The sequence below is a fragment of the Lepidochelys kempii genome, chromosome 6 (assembly GCF_965140265.1).
Source record: "Lepidochelys kempii isolate rLepKem1 chromosome 6, rLepKem1.hap2, whole genome shotgun sequence".
Lineage (NCBI taxonomy): Eukaryota > Metazoa > Chordata > Testudines > Cheloniidae > Lepidochelys > Lepidochelys kempii.
The window spans coordinates 101,369,784-101,393,727 of record NC_133261.1 but is presented as its reverse complement, the minus strand read 5'-3'; the positions used below and the strand labels follow the sequence as shown (position 1 = coordinate 101,393,727).

Genomic DNA, 23,944 nt, shown 5'->3' with positions numbered 1-23,944 from the left:
GAGAGCAGGAAAAGCTTGTGGTAGAAGAGGAGGCATGAGGACAAGCCTGACAGCACTTCCTGAAAGCTGCTTGAGATCTGAGTATCAGAGGGGTAGCCGTGTTCGTCTGGATCCGTAAAAGAGGCAAAGAGTCCTGTGGCACCTTATAGACTAGCAGATGTATTGGAGCATAAGCTTTCGTGGGTGAATACCCACTTCGTCGGATGCTTGAGATCTGAGGGCACTCAGCATCTCCACTGGGGTGTTTAGCACCCTGTAGGCCCTGCCCCTGGGTTTCAGGAATGCCATTGATGGATGCTGAGTTCATTAGTGCTGGGCTTCATTCCATTTCTATGGCTTGTGCCAGTATCAAAAGATCCATAGGTGGTTAAAATGACCACAAAGAGGTGGAAGGCCTGGATTCTCATTTACTCTCCTCTAAGGTCGTTTCATGTGGTTCTGCCAGTGTAAAGAGGCCTGAAAGTGGGAGTACTGGGTACAGGTTTAAAGGAACATAAAGGTAAATGAGAATCAGCATCAGAATCTCTCCTTTCTGACAGGAATCGGTCAGCCCCAATGGGAACCATCAACATTTAGAACATACTTCAGAAGCCCCTTACATGCTTTCCTCACAAGAATAGTCTCATAGTCTTCAATCAGTGGGAATACTTGCCTGAGCGAGGCAAGAGGGATGTGGCCCCATGTGAGAGGGAGAGTTAAAATTATTTATTTGATTTGATTTTTATAGACTGGTGCACTGAGAGCCCTAAACACTGTACTGCACTATAGCCGAAAGAGATGGAAAATGGACACTGCCTTTTCTAGAGCCAGAATCATCATTATATAATGAGATTCTTTGGATTATGTTATCTTGATGCAAGGAGCTTTACGTAAGTGACTCTTATTAATGCCAATGGGAATTACTCAGAGAGATACAAATGCATCACAATAAGAATATGAGTCTTGGCATTTCACTATTAATATTTTAAGAACTGGCAAACAGATTCTCTCCTTCTTTAAGTCATGGAATCATAATCTAGGAATATTTTGAAAGAAAATCTGTGTTATTTTAGTTTGCTAAGAGGTTATGGGAAGGTGAACTTTTCATATTCATAGGTTCAAAAATAAATGAGTTTTCATATTTATATGGTACATTAACATCTATTTATCAGATCACAACTACAAAGACTTAACTGTCTGCTGACTATTAATAGATGCTGGGCCACATTCTGCATTTGGGTGCACCTGTGTATCCCTGTTGCGCTGTGCAACACCAATGCTTCATTCGTATTTGGCAGCTACCAGATGACAGCAGATTTTGGATTATATTCAGCCCTGTTACATCCATTAATAATAGGCAGGAAGATGCAGAACTGAGATCAGAATTTGGCCAGTTGAGTTTTTAGACTAGAGCAAATAACTCAAATAGTTTTTTACTCTTGTAATGGCCACTGAAGTGGATAAAAAGGACCATATCTTTTTGTGAATTATGATGGGAGGCAAACATTGCCCTTTTCTTGTTTCTGGGTTAACCTCCTTTCCTGTATTCAATTTGGATTTGGAAGATTTGGAGCTGGTCTCTGCAAATTTTTGTTTTTGCCTAAAAACTTTTTGACAGATTGCTAAAGTTTTTACAAAGTTTGAACATTAGAGTCCGTGTTTCAGCAGCATGTATATTTTAGCTTCATAATTTGCTTTTAGTCTCATGTGCACAGGAGGGTGTTAGTGGTTGGTGGCTATTAATTCACACTTTAGATTTTGCATTCCCCTGAATGTTATTGCTTATGCTCTGAAAACAGTAGCAGCACTGTTTATCTGGTTATTGTAATTAGTTATTATTCATACATTACTGTAACGTCTAGGCTAATTATAATTATTTCTGATGGGAAGATTCCGTATCACATTTCCTTAATCCATTAGGCTTGTCCTGTCTTGCACCAAATATTGCTACCCAAGCTTGCATTCCATTTCTGCCTCCCTATATTGGGTTCAGGCGGCTAGGCTGTTAAATTATCTGCCCTACACCATGTGACTGCTGCTCTGCCACCCTGACAGATTCTATTTTATCATCATCACGACTGATTTCATTTTTAAAGAGAGCCCATCCCTGTGATGTATCTGACTGTCATTTAGTTAGGATTAAAAAAGATTTAAATCCATTAAAAGAGAGGAACAAAACTCTTTACCCCTCTGTCTCACAAATCTGAACTGCTTGCTTTGGAAGAACCAGAGCGTGATGACACAATTCCTAGGTCATGCAGCCCAGCAATCCCGCTCGCCCAGAAGAAGGCTTGCTGGAAAAGGTAACTCTTGCTTCTAGCCCCCAAGGTGGTAATTATTGTGTTTAACTTGATCTCTGGTGACAGAGAATTCCAAAGCTATCGGTGCCTTGCTGAGAAGTCCCTGGCCTCAGATCAGTGAGAATAGATCTAAGATCTGTCAGTCTTAGTACCCCCATTAAATGCCTTTGCCAATCCTTCAGATATGTTGGCTCAAGCCCAATTAGGGATTTGAAGAACAAGGCCAGATCCTTGAAGTTTATCACTTACTAGATGGGTAGTCAGTGCAGAGAACTGGTATGATGTAATCCCCAAAATGTGTTCCCTTTAACACACAGGCTATAGCATATTATACCAACTGTAATTTCTAGATTGCCTTCAGGGGCAGCCTCGGGTAAAATGGTATTGCAGTAATCCATTCTAGAGGTGACCCAAGTGTTCAGTGGAGTGGCCATGGTTGTACACTTCTTTCCCATCTGTGTTCAGTGGAGGCACTGTGTTACATTAGTTCTCTAACTTTACCAGAGGATATCTTAGTACAGTATCCCATCAGAGATAAAAGAACCACTGAATAAGTATCCTCTCTGATGATTTGTATGTTGAGCAGATAAGGATTTCACTCTGAGACTCCTGTCTGTAGCTACCAAAGAGAGTTGATAATTTACTGTCCAAGCATGTGATTTTTGTTTATGCATTACAGCATTCCAACTTTCTGCTGTATTTTACCTGCTGCATGGGAAATTACACTAGAAATAAAGTACATAGTGTGACAAGGTCGGGCCAGATGGCTACAGAAGAGTATTAGAAGTCAGATATATTAGCCCCAGGTTAAGTAGGTCCCTTTTCCCTGGGTAAGGTAACAGGGAAGGTTCCAGAACAATCAGGAACCTTCTGGAGACAATTAAGATGACAGGCTGATTAGAACACCTGCAGCCAATCAAGAAGCTGCTAGAATCAATTAAGGCAGGTTAATCGGGGCACCTGGGTTTAAAAAGGAGCTCACTTCAATGTGTGGTGCGCGTGTAAGGAGCTGGGGGCAAAAGGTGCTAGGAGCTGAGAGTGAGAACGCGGACTGTTGGAGGACTGAGGTGTACAAGCATGATCAGACACCAGGAGGAAGGTCCTATGCTGAGGATAAAGAAGGTGTTGGGAGGAGGCCATGGGGAAGTAGCCCAGGGAGTTGTAACTGTTGCACAGCTGTTCCAGGAGGCACTCTAAACAGCTGCATTCCACAGGGCCCTGGGCTGGAACCCGGAGTAGAGGGCGGGCCCGGGTTCCTCCCAAACCTCCCAACTCCTGGTCAGACACAGGAGGAGTTGACCCGGACTGTGGGTTCACGAAAACGGCCAAACTAAGAGCTGCCGTGAAGCTCCGAGCTGAGCAAATCCGCCAATAAGTGCAAGACCCACCAAGGTAGAGGAGGAACTTTGTCACAGTAGCTAGAATGACAGTTACATAGGTTACTTTTAAAGTCAGCAAATAATAAGGAAATGAAAAACCTCGAGCCAGGCAGTTCCAATTGCTTTGATGATTAGTAATTTTAGTGGGCATAAAGGAAGTGTGGATGATGCAGTCAGAACTACAGCACCTCACAGTGGAATCTGGTAAATGTGGTTTGGAGCATTGGTTTCCATTTTTTTACAATATATTTAGTAGCTCAAAGCAGTTGAACATACCAGTGATTCTGTGCCAGTGTGAGAGTGTGTACAATGTTTCTAGAGTTATTGACTTGTCCAAGTAAGTTTACTTGAGTTTATTCTAAGTGCACAGATGCCACCTTTTTCACAGCTGCCTAAGCCAACGGCAACAGGACAGTCGTCAGCGGTGCGAGTAAATTAACTCATCTGGGTTTTGAACAAGTGATTTGGACAAAAAAGGAAAACATGCTGAAGTGCATTTATCTTAATTTGATTGAAATAAGTGGCTGACTTAGTTACTCACATGGCCACTATGTGTCTCTTAGTGTCTTCAGATCAAGAGTGGATGTCTTTTTGGAAGATGTGCTTTAGTCAAACCCAAGTTACTGGGCTCAGTACAGGAGTAGGAGTAACTGAATGAAATTCTACAGCCTATGTTATGTAAGAGGTCAGACTAGAGATCTAATGGTCCCTTCTGAGCTTAAAATCTATAAAAAGAGAATAAAAGGAGTCAGTGATTGTGCTCCTTTTTTGCTTCTTCATTATGCATAAAGAAGGCCTAACAAATTTTTTATTTTGTTTTTTCAAAAAAAGAAATGTTTTGCTTGGTTTTGGCTTTTTCCCCCTGCAAAAATATCAAGTCTTGTCTTCCCTGTTTTTGTTGGAGGACTTCATGGTGACTCACAGGCAGATTGGGAGCTTTCTCAGCCCACAGCCGAAGGGAAAGGTGTTAAATATTTAATAAAGAGACAGCTTTTCTCCCAAGTGTTTTGGTTTAAATAGGTGTTAACAAAAAACAAAACACAAAAAAATGTAGCAGTCTGACTAAAAATCACTTTCCTCTCCAAGTAATCAGGCTTCCCTGGTATGGGTTCTCTGGTGGCTAGCAACCTTGACCCATGGCTGCTATCACTAGTTCAACTGACCTGAAGGTAGCATTAGAGGGAACCTAGTCTAAACAAGCTTCCTGAGGCTGTACCCATTTTTACCACTGTGTCAGGTTGACTTGATTTTATCAGGTTTAACTAACATGGTGGTGGAAACAGGTCTGCCCCACAAGATTAATCTACATTAGAGTTCTGGTCTGGTGCTAAGACTTGTTGAGCAGAACTGGTGATAACACGAGAGGAAATTCTTTGTTAATTTCCCCAGTGTAGACGTGGCCATAGAGGTTTACAGTGTAGGCAAGATCTGAACTCTCTTCTCATACTCGCTCTCAAAACCGTTTTAGGATGTATTTTATTTATATACATGAGAAAGAAGCAAATAGTGCACATACCCACTTCCCTTCCCTTTTCAGGTTATATTTAAAAAATACACTTGACAGAATTATAAATGGTGTTTTTGTTGTAACCAATATTCAACACCAAGAAGAACCAACCGTTAGATAAAATGTAATTAATACTGTGCATAATATAAGCAATAATGTGCCTCAACATCACTAGTGGATTTGAAATACACAACCCTGGTATCTCTCTTCTGTTGAGGCAGCAACTCCTCAACTTCTTGCACCTGCAGAGAGGAAAGCAAAGTAACAGTTGAGTGCCAAATCAATCGGAAATGGTCACACAACAAAAAGAGACAGGATGTTTCAGTCTTTCACTACAAAGTGTACGGAAACATGAATACTTGCTGGGCAACTGTAGTTAGTGATCCAGGATTAAGACTGTCTCAGTACTGAGCAGCTGGGTGATGAGAAGTATCTTATGTCCACTGCAGCTGGGAGCAACCCGTCCAGTCCACATAGACAGACTCTTGCTAGTTCATTTCAAGCTAGCCTGCAGCATTGTGAACGTTGCAGCCCGGACGGAGGCTCACGCTGGCCACCCGAGCTCAGACCCAGGGTGGGTCGATTGGCCTTGAGAACCCAAGCTGCCACTTGAGCTACAATGTCCGTGTTACTATTTGTAGTGTACTAGCTTGAGCTGAGCTAGCATGATTCTGTTTGCCCGGGCTGGAAGGCAAACTCCCAGCGGCAGTGTAGACGTACCTTTAGTGTCTCTCAGTCACGACATGGAGGCCCAGATCCTCTAAGACAGTGGTTTTCAATCGTTTTTCATTTGTGGACCCTGACAAAATTCTAACTTTCCCTTTGGAAATATAAGGCATAGACCACAGGTTGAAAACCACTGCTCTAAGGCATTTAGGTGCCTGATTCCCACTGGGGAGTTTGTGTGTGTATAATAAGGCCTGTGCCTTAGAGGATCTGGGTCCTAGTGCCATCCCAACATGTCAGATTTCTTTTTTTTTTTTTTTTTTTGGCTTCTTCTGAAAGGGACTGGAAAGAGGAAGAAAAAGAGACTCAAATACAGGTACATTGGTGTCTGTGTCATGCAGACACTGTAGGTCAGGTTTTCCCCCCACTGTTTTATTCCAGATATGTATGCATTGAAAGTCCAGAAGTGCTTAACTCTGTGGAATTTAAAATCCTTTGGTGAGACAGCCTACAGAATGAACATTCTCCTGAAGAATTTTATAAACTGTGCAGTCTCTTCCTCTTGCAGAGTTTATAAAAACTGTACATTTGAGGCCCAACTCTTATGGAAAAGTCCTATTGAATTTAAAAGAAAGTGATCTTTCTATAGACTGGTTGACCCATCCTTTGAGAAGTGCTTCCTTCCCCCCATAGACTCTTTAAAGTTATGATGCTGGAAGTTCTGTGCTGGCCTGTGTTGAGTAAGGGGAGAGCTAGACTGTCACAGATCTCCTAACCCCCTATTAGTTGAAAGAGAAGAGGGCTACCCCATCAGGCTGTGTTACTGTATATAGGACCTTAGTGGAATTAGATGACTTTTTATAGAGTCACAAAATCCTGCTTGTAGCTGTCCATCGCATGCCAGAATTTGTGGGGATATTTCAGTCCAGATCTTTGTCCCATGTTTTTGGGAGGACGGAAGGTCCAATGGTTAGGTGCTCAGCTGAGACATAGAAGACCTGCGCTTAATTCCCTGCTCTGCCACAGACTTCTGCTGTGGGCTTGGGCAGCTCACTTAGTCTCTCTGTGCTTCAATTCCCTATCTGTAAAATGGTGAGTTCTCCTTACCTCACAGGGTTTTGGGGAGGCTCTCAGATACTGTGGTGATGGGAACCATACAAGTACCTAAAACATGTACTTTGAAATAGCAGAGAATTTGTACTGGCATCATGGAAGATGTAAGAAGCTTTTACCAAGGTGCACCCTAGTGAAAAGATGAATGAACTGTTTGAGAACTCAAAATACGTCTCATTTGAAGAAACTGACAGGAGCAGTCACCAGTCTGCCTCTGAGCAGATTGATAGACATGACTGCCTCATTCACTATCAATTGACCAAATTTCCTAATACTCCAATGTCAGTTTCTTTGATGAAAGGCTGGTTCAAATACCAAACTGTTGAGTACTGGGGATAAGGGATTAGATTTATAGTGTAATCTTCTACTAACATCCCTCTTGATCCAGAGACCAGGCTTTAAAATGTGTTCTTTCTTACCATAAGACTGCAATGTCAAGGAGAGCAGACAAATGCCTCTCACCAACCTTTGGCGGCAGTGATCCTGTTACTGGCCCATGTTGTTAGTTCTGGGTACGGTAGTTAAACACTTAAAGGGGCAATTGGACTTTCACAGCTGTATCTGATTTAAAAGATTTGTGTTCAGTTGGGCCCCTCTTACTAAGCCATCAAAACTCAGGACCCAAATGTCCCTCTTCCCCTGATTAGAAAATCGAGGGGAAGGGACTAACAGAGAGGAAATCTCTCCAATTGTTTTTCAGAATTCCTGAGATCCACATGGAATTTGTGACATCAGTGGGAAGCAGGCCATCTACGCAAAGGCCCAATGCTTCTGTACATACTCTGCCTTATGCCTCCCTGGCACTGCAGCTGCCAGGACTTCTGCAGATCATGGCGATCCCCAGCACTCTTCTTAAAGGAAAATTCTCAATGCAGAGGGGGATGGGAGAAGGGGCTCAGAAGTGCAGTACAGCCTCAGACTGTGTGGCATTTCCATCCTGAGTTCTGCAGGAACAGTGGGAATATGTTGTCCATCTACTGTTCTGACTTACCCACTGCCTGTTCCCTTGCCAGGCACAGATCCAAGGACCCCTCAAGAACCATCTACAGAGTCCAAGGGAAGGGGTACTGCTGCTCGGGAGGTGACTGACACCCTTGTCTGCAGCAGTGCCCTAGGGTTCTCCCCACATGCAGACTTCAGGGACTCATTGGGGCCAGTTAATTTTTTGAGGCCAAATCCTGCTCACTGTACCCATGCAAAACTCCCACTGATGTCCATGGGAGTTTTGGGTGAGTAACAGATTTGGCCCTTGTCATCTAGCCATTAAAAATGTGTTGGGTGTCTCTGCTGGCAAACCATGACAAAGATGATTTAGATGGAGGAGCACATTCACTGTATGTGTGCTTAATGCAAGAGAGAGAGAGTGAATTCCATCCAGACAGATGTGCTGAAATGACTCCAGCAGTGAGGTGTAATTAAATCTTTACAGGTGAGTTATGTCTCCTAATGTGGGTATATACAGCAATCACTAAAGAAAAAAGTCTCCCTTAGTCCAGACATTGCCCCCGGTGAGCTCCCGGTAGTGAAGGCCTGCCATTTATTATGTTTAATGGTGAAGCCTGAAATATTCAGAAGTCATCACATGGTAAATTTGGGGGGTGATATTGGAATTTGGGGCAAACAGAAGAAGCAAAGAGGATTATGTGAGTATGAATACTGGCTCATGTAGTCCCCATGCCCAGCTGTGCTGTTCGGAATGGGGAAAAGCCATAGAGAAATCTGGGGTGGAGCCCTGTGGGGGAGATAAATGGCCAATTGGGATACATTCTTCTAGGCGAGGTCACCTTTCCACCTCTGTCAAATAACCACGCAATCTGGGACTGTGTGGAAAATGTGGGCAGGACCAGAGGTAATGGGGAGGAGCCACACTAAGTAGAATGTTCCCCTTTCCTCAAAACTGGGACTGACCCAGAGTTAAACTCAGACAAGAGTGAATGCTCCCCCCACATTCAGTGTCTCTCCTTTCAGGAGTGGCAGAGCACAGTTGGGGCAACAAGAGAATGGCAGCTTGGCAACTGGTTTTGCATTGCTCCATGGGTGGTGGTAGCTGGGAAAGTGCCTCCTTGCACTGAGCCATGCCTATCTCTAGGCCTTCATGCCATTTTCCAGACTGCTTCTGTGCAGTTTTTACACTAGCAGGGAGGTTTATGGGCCAAAGTTCAGTTTGCACCCCATTACTAGATGCTCCTAATCTGTGAAGGCGCAACTGCTCAATGGCAAGGACAAATTGGCCCCAGAGAACCCCCGGCCTTGTCAAGTGCCTCTACCAAATTACAATTTATGTCAGTTCATAAGCATTTATAATACAATAACTCTTTATACTTCTACATCCCCCTCCATTTATGGATCTCAAAGCATTTTAAAGAATGACACCTCAACACACCCCAATGAAGTCAGGAAATATTATCCCAGTGTCACAGATGGGTAAGCAGTAGCACAGTGAGATGCAACGACTTGCCCAAAGTCATACAGGAAGTTGGCACCTGTGCTTTAACTACTAGACCATGCTTCCCCTTGTTTACTACAACTTTAGAGGGGAGGGAGAAGCTGATATCTTGGTTCCACTTTAGAAAGTTCTTGCCTGGCCCAGAACAGATGACGCTCTGCTATAGCATCTCCAAGCCCAACGTGACAGCTGTTCTGTCAGGCTAAAACCCTGCTCTGCAACTGAGTTCTGCATTATTCTTGTTCCTTTGTCCTACCCTAACCAAAAAAAGTGAAGTTGTCCATCCTCCCAAGTGAAGTTTTTGCAGGGTGTAGGAACCAGTGATGCTCTGATATAAAGCATGGGGCTTGTATTGTTTCAACAATGGTATTTTCAGGTGTTGCCATATGTATTTAGTCCATCATTTGATAATGTGAAAAAAAAAATGAAAGCAGTGAGAGACAAAAGGAGAATGAAGATGAATGTTAGTGTTCCCCTGGGGTTCATGGCTGAAGGAATTAACACAGCTTGGCACTCTACCCTAGCTGTGTTTGTTTCCATGGCAACAGCTACGTACATGTTTCAGACTATCTACAGTGACACAGTTGCAGAAATAGTAGCTTGCAGGTTTCTGATATCGCATCAGTGGGCAGGCAGCACACACTAGACTAAGTAAGTGTAAAAGAATTTAAAATATCGCTCTGGATTCAAATGTATATTAATTTGTACGAGTTCATCTAATCAATAGGGTAAGTGTTTGCAGCATTCCACTTGGACATTGGAATGTATGGTCAAAGTTGAAAAGTTAAAGGAGGCCGTTTAAGCAGTTTTCATTTATTTGGTCAATATGATTGAATGTAAATAAACGTGACTGAATAAAGAGAAGGAAAATACCTTTCCAAGGAAATCTCTAGGAAGTGTGTGGTCACTGGAGGGCTGGGTTTTGCTGTCGTACAGACAGAGGCTGTAAATAGCTGAGTCTTAAAACAAAATCTTATTTATTGCTGAATGTTAAAGTACTTTAGACTTTACAGCAACTAATCCTTTAATGTCTCATTGAAAAGACAGTTGTAAATAAGATAGACAGGTGAGCTGATTATTAGTGCAATTAGAGAAAATTTGGGACTCCATTGTCTTTTCTGAAAGCTCTTGTAAATATCAGTTCCGTGTACTGTACTGTATACGTTAGATGACCCTGGTTTGTCTTTGACATTTTCTGTTACTTTTTATTGGCATCTACATTTATTTTATGCCACCAAGTCATATACTAGGTTATGTATATATTACTTCAGGTTTTTTTAGAAGTGATATACACTTGAGAAGCATGTTACTGATTGAATTGGAATTTGGGAGGAGGCAATGTAAAACATACAAATGTATACTGATCAGAAAAAAATCCTTTATATCTGTTTATTAGAACAGGTGTTAGATGTACAGATTTTAGCTGTTACATTAACACTATGAACTTATTTAAATGCTTGGCAGTTCTGCTTTTATATTGATTCTTTTAATGTCAAAATATGTTATGTCTGTTATTAATCAGTGGAAAATTATGTCTTTAACTTACCATTTTGACTGTTAGGGAAGCAATTAAAGAGAATATAAAACTGTAGACTAATTCTGTTTAATCTTTGTTTCTCTAGGAAGTATATGTTTTCTACCAACTTGATGTCCACCAAAATGGATTGCTAAGTGATGCACTCCAAACAACTTTTCTGTGATTATTGTTATAGGGAGAGGAGTGATTACATACAATGTCTGTTTGCTACAGATTTACTATGTACTTACTGTGGGCTAGATTTTGCCTTTAGGCACATTCCTCAGTAATGGGTATCACCAGGGAGAATTACACTGTCACCAGGGGGAGCACTGAGAGTCTGTGTGCCTCAAAAAGAAAAGGAGTACTTGTGGCACCTTAGAGACTAACAAATTTATTTGAGCATAAGCTTTCGTGAGCTACAGCTCACTTCATCGGATCTCCTTTTCTTTTTGCGAATACAGACTAATATGGCTGCTACTCTGTGCCTCAAAGACACCCTTCTAATGAAGTTTCATTGAGGTTTCCCTCTTGCACTAGGGAGAAGGGAGGAGTATTTTGCTAAAGCCTTTAAAAGGGTGCTGTGTGCTTTCCTTATCCCTTGCCACACATTTGGGTAACTGTGCTGGCCAGCCTGTAGGGGGCAGAGACATGATTCCATTCACTCCCCACTACTCCCTCCCTGCTTACTCGCTTTAGGGGGTGAGCATCAGAGATGTATCCCTTGTTCTTCTCTTATACCCAGTGCTGCATTTGGGGAATGTCTCCTCTGGATGGCCATATTAGGCCAAGGCAGAATCTAGTCTTTTACTGCTTCCAAAGGCCAAGTATGCATCCTTGATTATTATAATTCTTTAGCAATCACCTGTGGGGCTTGATTCCGTCCCACTGAAGGGAGTAAGAGTTTTGTCACTGTTTTGGTTACTGGACTCGCTAGCATGTGCGCCACCTGCATACTCTCTAGAAAACTGGGTATGGTCCAATAGGTCCAAAAATATGCAGTCCTGAGAAGGCTGTTTCATAATGGCATTTTCGTGACAAAGGCTTTTTTCTTGTTTGCGTGAGTCTGAAATGTAAGTTCTTATGCAGCACCTTTGGAAGTACAAAGAACGCAACTTCTCTTGAACCCGAGAGTCTTGCAGATTTGCAAAACCCAGAATACAGACACATGGAATTAGGCTTGTGTTTTTCATTTATGGAAAAATTCTTATTGTATGTAGCCTATGGACCAAATTCTGCTTCCATTGACACCATGGAGTTACTCTTAAATATGAATAACAGAATGCGCCCTGTGATTCTAAGCATGTTAATTTTGACACAACTGTGTCAAACTAGTATGTTTTGAACCACAGTGTGGACAACGCTAAAAGAGGCGCTGACTCCGTGGGTGCTCCAGGGCTCAAGCACCCCTGAAAAAAAATAGGGGGTGCTCAGCAGCCACCAGCCCCTCCTGTTTGGCATCCCTGGGGCTGGCCACTGATCAGCTTTCTGTTGGCTGGTGGGAGGCACCCAGGGGAGGGCGGAGAACGGAGAGTGGTGGGTGGGTGGGGGGCCTTAGAGAAGGGGTGGAGTGGGGACAGGAAGAGGTCGAGTGAAGGCAGGGTCTCGGGGGAAGGGACAGAATGGGGGCAGGGTCTCAGGATGGAGCAATGGCGGAGCACCCAGCGGGAAAAATAAAAGTCAGCGCCTGTAAAGAAACTAATTCAAATGCACCCTTGATTTGAGTAATTGATTCCATTGTAATTTACCTTTTGGTGAGAAACCTAATAACCTGTCTATCAATAGACTCCATTATATTACTTAAATATAATTTTTGAAGAGGCCAACAAGGAGAATCTTATTCTATAAAGAAATGAACAAAAGTAAAATATGCCAACTCCTGAATGATCTGATTATCAAATCGACATATTCAGCATGCCTATTCTAGTGTAAATCGTCTGTCAGCAGCACATCCAAATATTTATATACTTTGACTTATATCAGATTATAGCTACTACTGTGATACTGACATTCATAACAGACTTTATATTTAGCAGTCATTTTTTTTGTCTTTTTGTGCTTTTATTAATATTTTGCACATATTTCTCCAGCCATATCAAAGTGTTTTACTAAGGTGGGTAAGTAGTATCCTTATCTTACAGTGGGGAAACTGAGGCACAGAGTGGTTAAGTGACTGACACAAGGTCACACAACGTCTGTGGCACTAGATCTAGAACCCTCATTCTCCTCACACTAGCCTTTGGACCATGTTGCCTCCCAATTAATTGGTCTCGTTCCATTTCAAACTCCAGTTGAATCTTTATTTAACTCTATCTGAAACTATTATCTTCTGAAATGACTATACTGTATATAAAACAGTCATTGTCAAACAATCTAATATGACTAATTATGTTTAATACTAATATCATTGGCATATCATTAAAATCAATAGTGGACTTTAAACTAATCCTCAAAGGGCACCAGAAGTAACCTTAACAATGTATTAATAATCACATCATTGAAGAAATACAGTAGCAGACATTAGCTCTTTGTAATGTGCTTTGAAATCTGCTGATGAAAACCACTTCATAAGAGCTAAATATTATTGTTATCGTCTGTATCAGTGTGGCCCCAAAGTGCTCAGGCATTGCTTTGGAAACATATGCACCTTCCTTTAAAGGGACAGTATTTGACAAAGCTAAATATCCTCCCCATTTTACAGATCAGGAATGTCAAGGTTCCTCCCCCACTCTGAACTCTAGGGTACAGATATGGGGACCTGCATGAAAAACCTCCTAAGCTTATCTTTACCGGCTTAGGTCAAAACTTCCCCAAGGTACAAAATATTCCACCCTTTGTCCTTGGATTGGCCGCTACCACCACCAAACTAATACTGGTTATTGGGGAAGAGCTGTTTGGACACGTCTTTCCCCCCAAAATACTTACCAAAACCTTGCACCCCACTTCCTGGACAAGGTTTGGTAAAAAGCCTCACCAATTTGCCTAGGTGACTACAGACCCAGACCCTTGGATCTTAAGAACAATGAACAATCCTCCCAACGCTTGCACCCCCCTTTCCTGGGAAATGTTGGATAAAAAGCCTCACCAATTTGCATAGGTGACCACAAACCCAAACCCTTGGATCTGAGAACAATGAAAATGCATTCAGTTTTCTTACAAGAAGACTTTTAATAAAAATAGAAGTAAATAGAAATAAAGAAATCCCCCCTGTAAAATTAGGATGGTAGATACCGTACAGGGTAATTAGATTCAAAACATAGAGAACCCCTCTAGGCAAAACCTTAAGTTACAAAAAAGATACACAGACAGAAATAGTTATTCTATTCAGCACAGTTCTTTTCTCAGCCATTGAAAGAAATCATAATCTAACACGTACCTAGCTAGATTACTTACTAAAAGTTCTAAGACTCCATTCCTGGTCTATCCCCGGCAAAGACAGAATATAGACAGACACACAGACCCTTTGTTTCTCTCCCTCCTCCCAGCTTTTGAAAGTATCTTGTCTCCTCATTGGTCATTTTGGTCAGGTGCCAGCGAGGTTACCTTTAGCTTCTTAACCCTTTCCAGGTCAGAGGAGCTTTCCCCTGGCCAGGAGGGATTTCAAAGGGGTTTACCCTTCCCTTTATATTTATGACAAGGAAACTGAGGCATAGAAAGGGGAAGTGGCTTGCTCAAGGTCACCTAACAGGACAGTGGTACAGAATCCATATCTTCTGAGTCCCAGTCCAGTGCTCTATCCAATATTCAACACTACCTCCCACAGCTGGCCCATGAAGGCCCCCCTCAGTACTTCTGCTTCCATTTTCTCAAATATTGGCAAAACCACAAGTAAACGGAGAGACACACTGAGGTAAAAACAGATTTTGGTATGAAATGTTTAAGAAGCTGTTGTTAAGTAAAAAAACAACATTAAGGTTGACAGAGTCCCTTTAAGTGGAACTCTTATTTTGCTGTGTGCATTTGTTTTCTCTTGCTTACTAAAGGGATAAAGTGCAATCCTAGTTTCAGAGAGAGATGGCTGATTAATCCCTCTGCCAGGTACATATGGAAATAAATTAGCAAATGGTGCATCTGGGATTAAACTACTGCAGAGATGATAAATTATTGCCATCTTCCATGGCTGTATTACTGAGGCTTCAGTGGGTTCCCCAGTACTCAGTTACTTACTATTCACATGATATCACCATGGTTATGGCATAGAAACTGCCTACATTTTAAGCAATTTGCTAGGATATGCTAGTGTAGGCACAGATTCTGGTCAGCCAGTAAATGACTAGTAGGGGGATATATGCAAAGAGATTCACTCACCTACTTCCCCTTGTGCCACCACACAAGCTTCAGCTAGAATCTTTATGAGAAGTGTAATCCCTTTAAGCTCTATTCTCATACCCTAATGGGTGGTGGGTGCCTGAAAGGGGCTAGGGTGGGTGAAGGTGCACCACAGTTCTGCTCCCTAGTGAATAGGTGCATTATGCTACACCCTCTTCACAGGTCTACCCTAGCGAGTGCCGCAAGTCCTCTCAGGGATTCCAGCTGCTATGTGGCCCCTCTCAGTACAGAGTGCAAAGTCTATCTCTTTATTAATATCAAGTAGTGCTGGTTCCAAAGTGGAACGCAGAAATCAACATCCCCTCCACATGCACACATCACAAACTTCAGATCTGGATTGTAGCTCCAGACTGCACAGCTGTACACCTGTCTCTGCAACAAACATGGAATCTAAACACTCTCAAACTCTGGCTTCGTTTGAATTTGGATTCGAATCTAGATCCGAACTTCTCAGCTCTCTGAATCCTAGTCCTCTTAATCTTCCCCTGTCTTCATGGGCCATGGAGAGAACAGGATTGCCTCTGTTTTTAACACTTGCAGATCTGCAGTGAGATGATGACTATAATAAAATCTCCTCATGCTTTAGGGCTTCTGCTTGTTGCCTGCAAGAATCAGAAAGAATTTCCCCCCCGATGCACAATTTGCCAGATGTAATATGAGTTAGCTTTTTTTCACCTTCCTCTACAGGGATTGGTCACAGCTGGAGATGCAACACCAGACAGCATGGACTGGTGCTCTGAAGTGGTACAAAGAATTCTTTTCCTATATGCCTGGCTGATGTGTCTTGCTCACATATGCTGATTGCCAGATTTGGGGTTAGGAAGGAATCCCCACTCCCCCACCCCCCAGTCAGATTGGCAGCAACGTTGGGAGTTTTCCACCTTCCTCAGCAGCACAGTGTGTGGTTCCCCTGCTGGCATTACCTAATCCCCTGCTGGGCACTCCCCACCTAATCAGTTCCTGCCATTGCAGGGGCTAAGGCATCAGGGTCACCTCCGTCTCTCCCATTCTCTGTCTCTGGCACACAATAATTTTGTCTCCTGAGGACTGAAATGCTTTAATTTAACTGAAGTCTTTGGGCTCAATATAGGGGTATCTGGGTGAAAATTAATGGCCTGTGCTATACAGGACGTCAGACTAGACCAGTGGTTCCCAGATTTGTTCCACCCCTTGCGCAGGGAAAGCCCCTGGTAGGCCGGGCCAGTTTGTTTACCTGCTGCGTCCACTGCTCCAGGCCAGTGGGAGCCGCTGGAAGCAGCGGCCAGTACGTCCCTCAGCCCACGCCACTTCCAGCAGCTCCCATTGGCCTGGAGCAGCGAACCGCAGCCACTGGGAACCGTGATCAGCTGAACCTGCGGACACAGCAGGTAAACAAACTGGCACGGCCCGCCAGGGGCTTTCCCTGCACAAGCGGTGGAACAAGTTTGGGATCCACTGGACTAGATGATCACAATGGTCCCTTCTGGCCTTAAACTCTATGAAACTGTGAAAAGCTCAGGTGCGTCTATATTTGCTCTTACTGCACTCTTCGTGAAAGAATTAGATGATCATCTATGTTGATCAGTAACTGACAACAAGTTTTATAGACACAGAACTACATAGAGCAGCAAGTTCAAGTGGAATGAGCGCAGAGGGGGCAGGCCATGTTCCTGAATATTTTCAGGAAAAGGTGTGTTGTAGAAGTTGTTTTCATCAAGGCTGCCACAATCTAGAGCTTAGCAAGAGAATGTCTCTCAGTTAGCGCTGCCATCTTTCTGTTTTCTTTTCTTCCCCGTGTGTGCTGATGAGCAATGGCACTCCAGGTTGCAAAAATGCAGAGTTGACTATGGTCTAAAGTTTACTTCACTGTGTTGGTATTTGTGATCTTTCCCTGGGGGGTTTAAAGTATTTTTTACAGACGGATACATGCAATGTACAGCAAATTAAGTCTAACAAGCCAAAGCTTTGTTTGTTGTGAATGAGTTGCAGGAGGGGATAGTTCTAAATTGATCAGTACCTTGTAAAAAAAAAGTTTAGTAGTTGTGCTTGCTAGGGAAACACTGATTATATATTTGTAGACAAATGTGACTTAGTATAGCAAGGCAGTTGAAAAAGGTCTTGTCAAAGTTCCCCTATTTTCAGAGGTCTTTATCTTGGCTCTACACATTTGCTCGGGGTTCAGTTTTTCCTGGGAAGGGAACTATAGGAATGAATTGACACTGCAGCTGATCCAATGGGGAAGGAGGGCTCATGGGAGAAGAGATACAAACAGCACTGAAAGTGGGTGGTGAGTGTTGGCGGGAGGAAGAGCCTGAGGTATTGACTCTTATGCATCACTTTTTAAAACATGGATTTTAATCAGAAAGCATTTTAAAGTGTGAGGAAACGTAGCGCCTTTCATTCTTCCCCAAGGGTGAAATTAATCCAAGTGTGGAGGGTCCATGCAAGACCCTGTGCTCCACTTAAGCCCACAGTGGAACTATTCAGGCATTAGGTAGTGCCTGCATTGTGGCAGAAGTCTCTGTAGTTACTTTGAATAGGCCCAGATGAAAGGAGCCACTAGGGCACAGTTATTATCAGAATTATTTATTATTTGTATTCCCATAGCGCCAAGGAGCCTAGCCATGGACAAGGACCTCATTGTGGTAGGCCAGGGGCAGGCAAACTTTTTGGCCTGAGGGACACATCAGGTTTCCAAAATTGTATGGAGGGCCAGTTAGGGGAGGCTGTGTCTCCCCAAACAGCCAGGCGTGACCTGGCCCCCACCTCCTAACTGATCCCCCTGCCCCCCCCCCGCTTCTTGCCCCCTGATGGCTCCTGAGGGACTCCTGCCCCATCCAACTCCCCTGTCCCCTGACGGCTCCTCCGGGATTCCTACTCCATCCACCACCCCGTACTCCCTGTCCCCGACTGCTCTCAGACTCCCCACCCCTGACTGCCCCCTGCCGCCCCATCCACCCCCCCCGCCTCATTCCTGACTTGCTCCCCGGGACCCCTGCTCCCATTCAACCCCCTTGTTCCCCGCCGTCTGACCGCCCCGACCCCAATCCACACCGCTGCCCCCTGACCACCACTCCCAACTTCCCTGCCCTCTATCCAACCCCTCCTGCTCCCTGTCCCCTTACCGTGCGGCCTGGAGCCCCGGCGGCTGGTGGCACTTCAGCCGCGCCACCCAGAGCACCGGAAACTTGCCCCAGACTGCTGGCTGCTGGTAACACAAGCCCCCCATTCCAGGCTCCACAAGCCCCCCACTCCGGGCTCCACAAGCCCAGTTCTTTCCCCCACAGGCTAGGAATTTGCACATCCCAGCCCTTAGGTTCCCTGAGTCTGTGGGAGACAGCATAGATAAGCTCTGGCTAAATCTATGGAGATAGTTAGCTCCCAGAGTTCTACAGTGATCCTGGGGCTTAGGTCCCACCAGCCTGTCTGTAAATCCCACTTCATTACACTTGAGTGCCCAGTCCCTCGACTTCTGGACGCCCACACCGCACACAGATTTGCTGCCTCCGTGGAAGCAAAGGCCTCCATTCATTAGCTTCACCTCAGTTTAATGTTCTCCTTAGCACACAGCACTTAGTCGTGTCTATATAAAACTAGGTAGATGTTTATTTGACAAAGCATAAGTTAAGATTCAAATAGAAGCAAGTATAAGGATTGGAAATGTATAAAAGACAAATATAAAATGCAATCTAGAGCCTATACTTCTTAGCAAGGTCCTTTCCTCTCTAATAAGGTATTTCTTACCCAGTGGTCAGCTGGTACAGCACTTCTCCAGTTGAGAGAGCTGGAATCCATTTTTCATGAGACACTCACACTGGGAGAGTGTTGCCTCCTTACCATCTTTCTTGTGTCCTTTCTTTCTCCTTTTATACAGTTCCAGACTTTTTGTTCCTTTTCATAACTTGGATGTTTCATTAAATTCAATTCACCCTGCTGGTCTCCCTATTCAAGGTCTTTTTCTTGGGCTCTTTTGTGCTTTGTAAAGGCCTACGCCCACACCTTGTCTCCACTGTCAACGCTTGGCTGGGCTGGGTCGAAAAATGTCAGTTGTTCTCACTCTTGATTGAATTAGCTCTGAGAACCACCCTGCTGCAGGTGACTTGTTTCACCTCCAGCAGCTTTGGGACACAATACTCTACATGTTACATAACTCTTAAAATTCTCCGCACGTATGTTAGTTGGGGATTGGTCCTGCTTTGAGCAGGGGGTCGGACTAGATGACCTCCTGAGGTCCCTTCCAACCCTGATATTCTATGATTCTATGATTCTATGTCCTGCGATAACAGTGACAACCTTTGAGTTAGCTTTCTGCAGAGACCACACACGGCCCCGTTGGGTGAAATATCATTAAAATGGCGATCACAGGGGAAATGTCCCCTTCTGGGCATGCCTAGGCAAATTCCTAGGCATAGACTCATAACAGGGGACCCCCCCCCCCAGGGGGTGCCTGGGTCACACAGTCCCTGCCCCAAAGACTTTACAATCTAAATAGACAAGACAGACACAGGGTGCGGATGGGAGGTTGACACACAGGCAGAGTGAACCATGGGATGGGAGCATATGGCATGTTAGTGCAACAGTTGTCTTTCTTTTAGTGTGTTTAATTGGGAGGTGGTCAGCTAAAGGAAAGGGAGGGGGGCCACTGAAAGGAAGGGGGTGGGTAGGACAGGGAAGGGGAGAAGAGCGTAAGAGGAGTGATGCTGAGGTGAAGAGATGGGTGAGGGTAGGGGAGGAATGGAGCAAACAGTCTGTCAGCATATGGCAGGAAAAGTCCAGTCTGAATTCTAGAACATTCTCTAAAGGACCAAAGGTCTCTTGCTTTGGCTGCTTCTTTCCTTACCGGTTGGAGTCTGGATGGCTCCTCTTTGCAACTTTCTCTCAAGCCCACATAGTGGGGTGGGGGGAGACACCACCTGGGTCCTAGTGCTCCCCGATTTGGGGGGCTCCCCTGCATAGTTCTGAGTCTAGGGGGGTGATTACAAGAAGGAGTAGACCTGGATGGCATTTCAATGCAACAGTCCCTGCTTTGGGTGTTTCCCTGAGAACTGGAGCTTGGTTCAGGAGCTTCCATAGCAGGAGTGGGCAGGAATCTCTCAGAGGTTGTGAAGTAGTGGCCTAGCCACTCTGTGACCATTACTGCGTCTGTTGCTGCTGCACACCCACTCTAGGGAGGGCTGTGAGGGATGGTTCTGTGTAATGGCAGGGCCTTCAGCCCCATTCCTGCTCTTCTGCCTACTCCCTAAATCCCTCGGTAGGGATAGCAGGGAGCCTATTAGAAGCTGGGGTCTCAGACACAGCTGAGATCTTTGAACCCCCAGGGCAGACTTTAGCAATCTTATACTAGCCCACCACACACAAAGGACAAATCTTACACTAGCCCATCACACACAATTTCCACTGTATCAGGAGCCCTTAGCAGCCATAGAGAGAGAGAGCAGGACTTTGGTCCCAGGGATGATGACTTGGCTATTGGCCCTATGGTTTTATACCCAATGTTATTCATTTCAAAGTGTGAGTCAGTCATATTTTGAATTCATACATTTCTAATCACATAATACTAACAATAATACTGCTCTTAATGGGGGAGGACTTACTCTGTGCAATTAATCTAGACACAGGAATATTTACTAGAAGTAGATTTCCAATGACTTTATTTTCAAATTTTGTTTAACAACAACAGTTTGCTTGTAAAATAATAATGTCAGGCAGCAAGTGGGACTTACTGTCATTCTTGGCCTTTCCTAATGAGTGTTTAGAACATAATGCACAGTGAGTCAAAGGAAACACTAACTGATGAATGAACAGATTGTGGCAGAGTCATCTATTTTATTGCTCGCTTCAAGGAAAATCCCTGCAAATTATACATGTGGTTTTTAAATGTTCAAAGAAAACTAAAAAAATTACATTATGAATGAAAAATTAGATAGAAATGTCTATTCCTGTCTTATAAACAGTTCAGGAATAACTCTCTCTAAAATATTCTGCTTTAAGCATGCATTTAATTTGTGTTCTGGGAGCAAAATAAAGTTGCTAAGATAAAACATTCTAATCATGATTTATGTAAATTTATTTGTACAAAGTAATGATGTAGTTGCCTATAGCAAATTGTTTGGAATATGAAATGGCATTTATGAGCTTTGCATCTTTCTATATGAATACAATGGATTATATGAGAGGCTGTGTAAAGACAACATAATTTCACATTCAAAATGGAGTCTGATGCTGTGTTTAGTAAGCTGGAAAGCCAGTTGAACAGATTGCTGAGCATCTGATAACAAAATAGTCTCCAACTTGTTTCTTTACACAATATTTATAGTATGTTTTATTCTGTTTTATTTTAAATTTAGTTATGTGCCATGGATGACTGCAAAATCATACCAGAGCCATGTACTCCAATATTAATTGTATGCCTGTATCTCACATGCACAGAATAGCTCAAGATTGCTTTGCAAACGTAAAACCATGCCCAGCAAGCTCAAATATGGATGAAAAGAGGAAAACAATTGTAATCCCCAGCTGCTCTACGCATATGGGGCCAAATGTACCCCGTTTGTTGAAGATGATGGAGTTATTCCAGGGATGACTTTGGTCCAGCATGTCTAGCAAAGTGGAACCCATATGTCAATATAAGCCATCCTGCTACTTTTAATGTTCCATTTAAAAAACGAAAAAATGTGCTCAATGTCAATTGGTTGGTACTGAGCACCAGCTTTCGAAGTGATTTGCATTTCTCAAGTGTCTAAGTCGCAAATGCGATCAGGGAAGGCATTCCAAAGTTTGGTATTCCTCACTATGATGCTTTTAGAGCAGTGAACAACAACTTGGCTTTCTCATCAGTTAGGGCTCGATCCTGTAAAGTTACTCTTGTGAGTATGCATGGAGGATCAGACCCTCAATGAAGAGAAATAGGGGGAGTTGAATTGTTTTAACAGATATTGCAGGATACAGCTGGTTCTGCGTTCAAAGAAAGCAGAAGGTGTTTTACTGAAATGGTTTGTCAAATTGGTAATGAATATGACAGGTAGAAATAATAGGGGGTACTTACTGCATTTGTTTTGGCCTGCTAAGAGATTTAGAGACAGACCAAACCACAAAGTTTGGATTCAGGTCTGGATGTTGCCAAGGTTCAGAAGTGTTTGGATCCATCTCTTTTGATTGGGCCCATTTTCCACTAGACAGCCTTAACTGCATTCTTAAAGTAACATAAATTAAGCACAATATAAGAATACGTAGATCTGAATCATGTGTGAACTGAAATAATTGCAAATGCATAACTTATGTCTGTTGGAAATGTAGAAAAATAAAATATTGACTCTGAACCCGATTAGAATTCACACAACAGTTTTTACAGAGCAAAGTTTTTCTCTGTTTATTTTGGACCTACACTAACTGCCCCATGCAAGAGGGCCATAGTTACTGATCTCAAAGGCTGATGAAAGCAGAACAACTTGTCCTGGGCCAGACTGCAAAATTAAAATAGTGATAGGTGATAAAAAAAACACATTTCCCTTTGGTCTAATGCTTAGATACTACTGTGATAGACACTTCATGGGTACCTAAATTAGGTAGGTTCAGAAAAAATTTAAACATGGCATAAGCCTAAAAGAGAGAGCCTCTGACCAAACATACTTCCTTTCAATGAGGTTGCCTCAGTCTATAAAGATCTGATCTTTGTAAACACTCTTGCTTAGTGTAGATGGCGGGGTTCTATGTTAAATGATTGTGGAAAATGAGATTATAAAGAGCTTAAAAATTAAGCCTTAGACATTCATAATCAAATTACTTACAGTATACAGTACCTTTAAAAAGAGGATCTCAAAATGCTTTGGACTGAACCATTCTTGGTCAATATTCTAGCTAATCTACAGTTTCTATTTATAAAGCACCCAACCTATATTATCCTGGCGCTTTTATCTTGCACCGAAGAGATGTCAAGGTATAGCAGGCAAGCTACACAAGCAGCAACTAGAAGATCATATATTTTGCTTTTTTCAGAGTAACAGCCGTGTTAGTCTGTATTCGCAAAAAGAAAAGGAGTACTTGTGGCACCTTAGAGACTAACCAATTTATTTGAGCATAAGCTTTCGTGAGCTACAGCTCACTTCATCAGATAAGCTATTACCAGCAGGAGAGTGGGGTGGGGGGAGAGAAAACCTTTTGTAGTGGTAAACACCCATTTTTTCATGCTTTGTGTGTATAAAAAGATCTATACTTTCCACAGTATGCATCCGATGAAGTGAGCTGTAGCTCACGAAAGCTTATGCTCAAATAAATTGGTTAGTCTCTAGGGTGCCACAAGTACTCCTTATATTTTGCTCTTGTTATTCTTTTGTGGCCACCCTCTTTCTGCCTGGGGCTTTCTCATCCTCACACTCTGCATCCTTTATGGGATGCTATGCCAAATCCCCAAAGACAGCTGAAAATATATGACAAGTTCATTTTTGAACATCGATCAATATTGCTTCATCTTACAGATCAGCTAGAATTGTCTGTACAAAGACTAGCCCTTGGAAACTGGATGGATTCCACATGTAACTTTCACCTCTCTGCCTTCCATCCTTTCTGGGAAGCAACTCCCTTGATATAGCAAATCTAAAGCAGGACTTGTAACTGTTATCAAGTCAGTTATTGGAGTTAAACCTCTTCCCAGGTCTTTAGTCCAACAGAAACTTTTAGTACTCACCAAACTCACTCATAAAAGAAAGGTATTTTATTGCTCATGCTGATGTA

General features: G+C 43.1%; 1 protein-coding gene across 2 annotated transcripts in view; it reads left to right on the top strand.

Annotated features, from left to right (window-relative positions):
- Positions 1-23,944, top strand: part of FOXN3 (forkhead box N3) — a 304,443-nt gene that overhangs the window by 62,631 nt on the left and 217,868 nt on the right. Inside the window, exon 1 of one of the 2 annotated variants that reach the window (XM_073349401.1) lies at positions 10,017-10,041. The exons of the other annotated variant lie outside the window; for it this stretch is intronic. The gene's annotated coding sequence lies outside the window, so the exon portion shown is untranslated. Of the gene's footprint in view, positions 1-10,016; positions 10,042-23,944 lie in introns of those variants that run through there. 2 annotated transcript variants of the gene reach the window in all.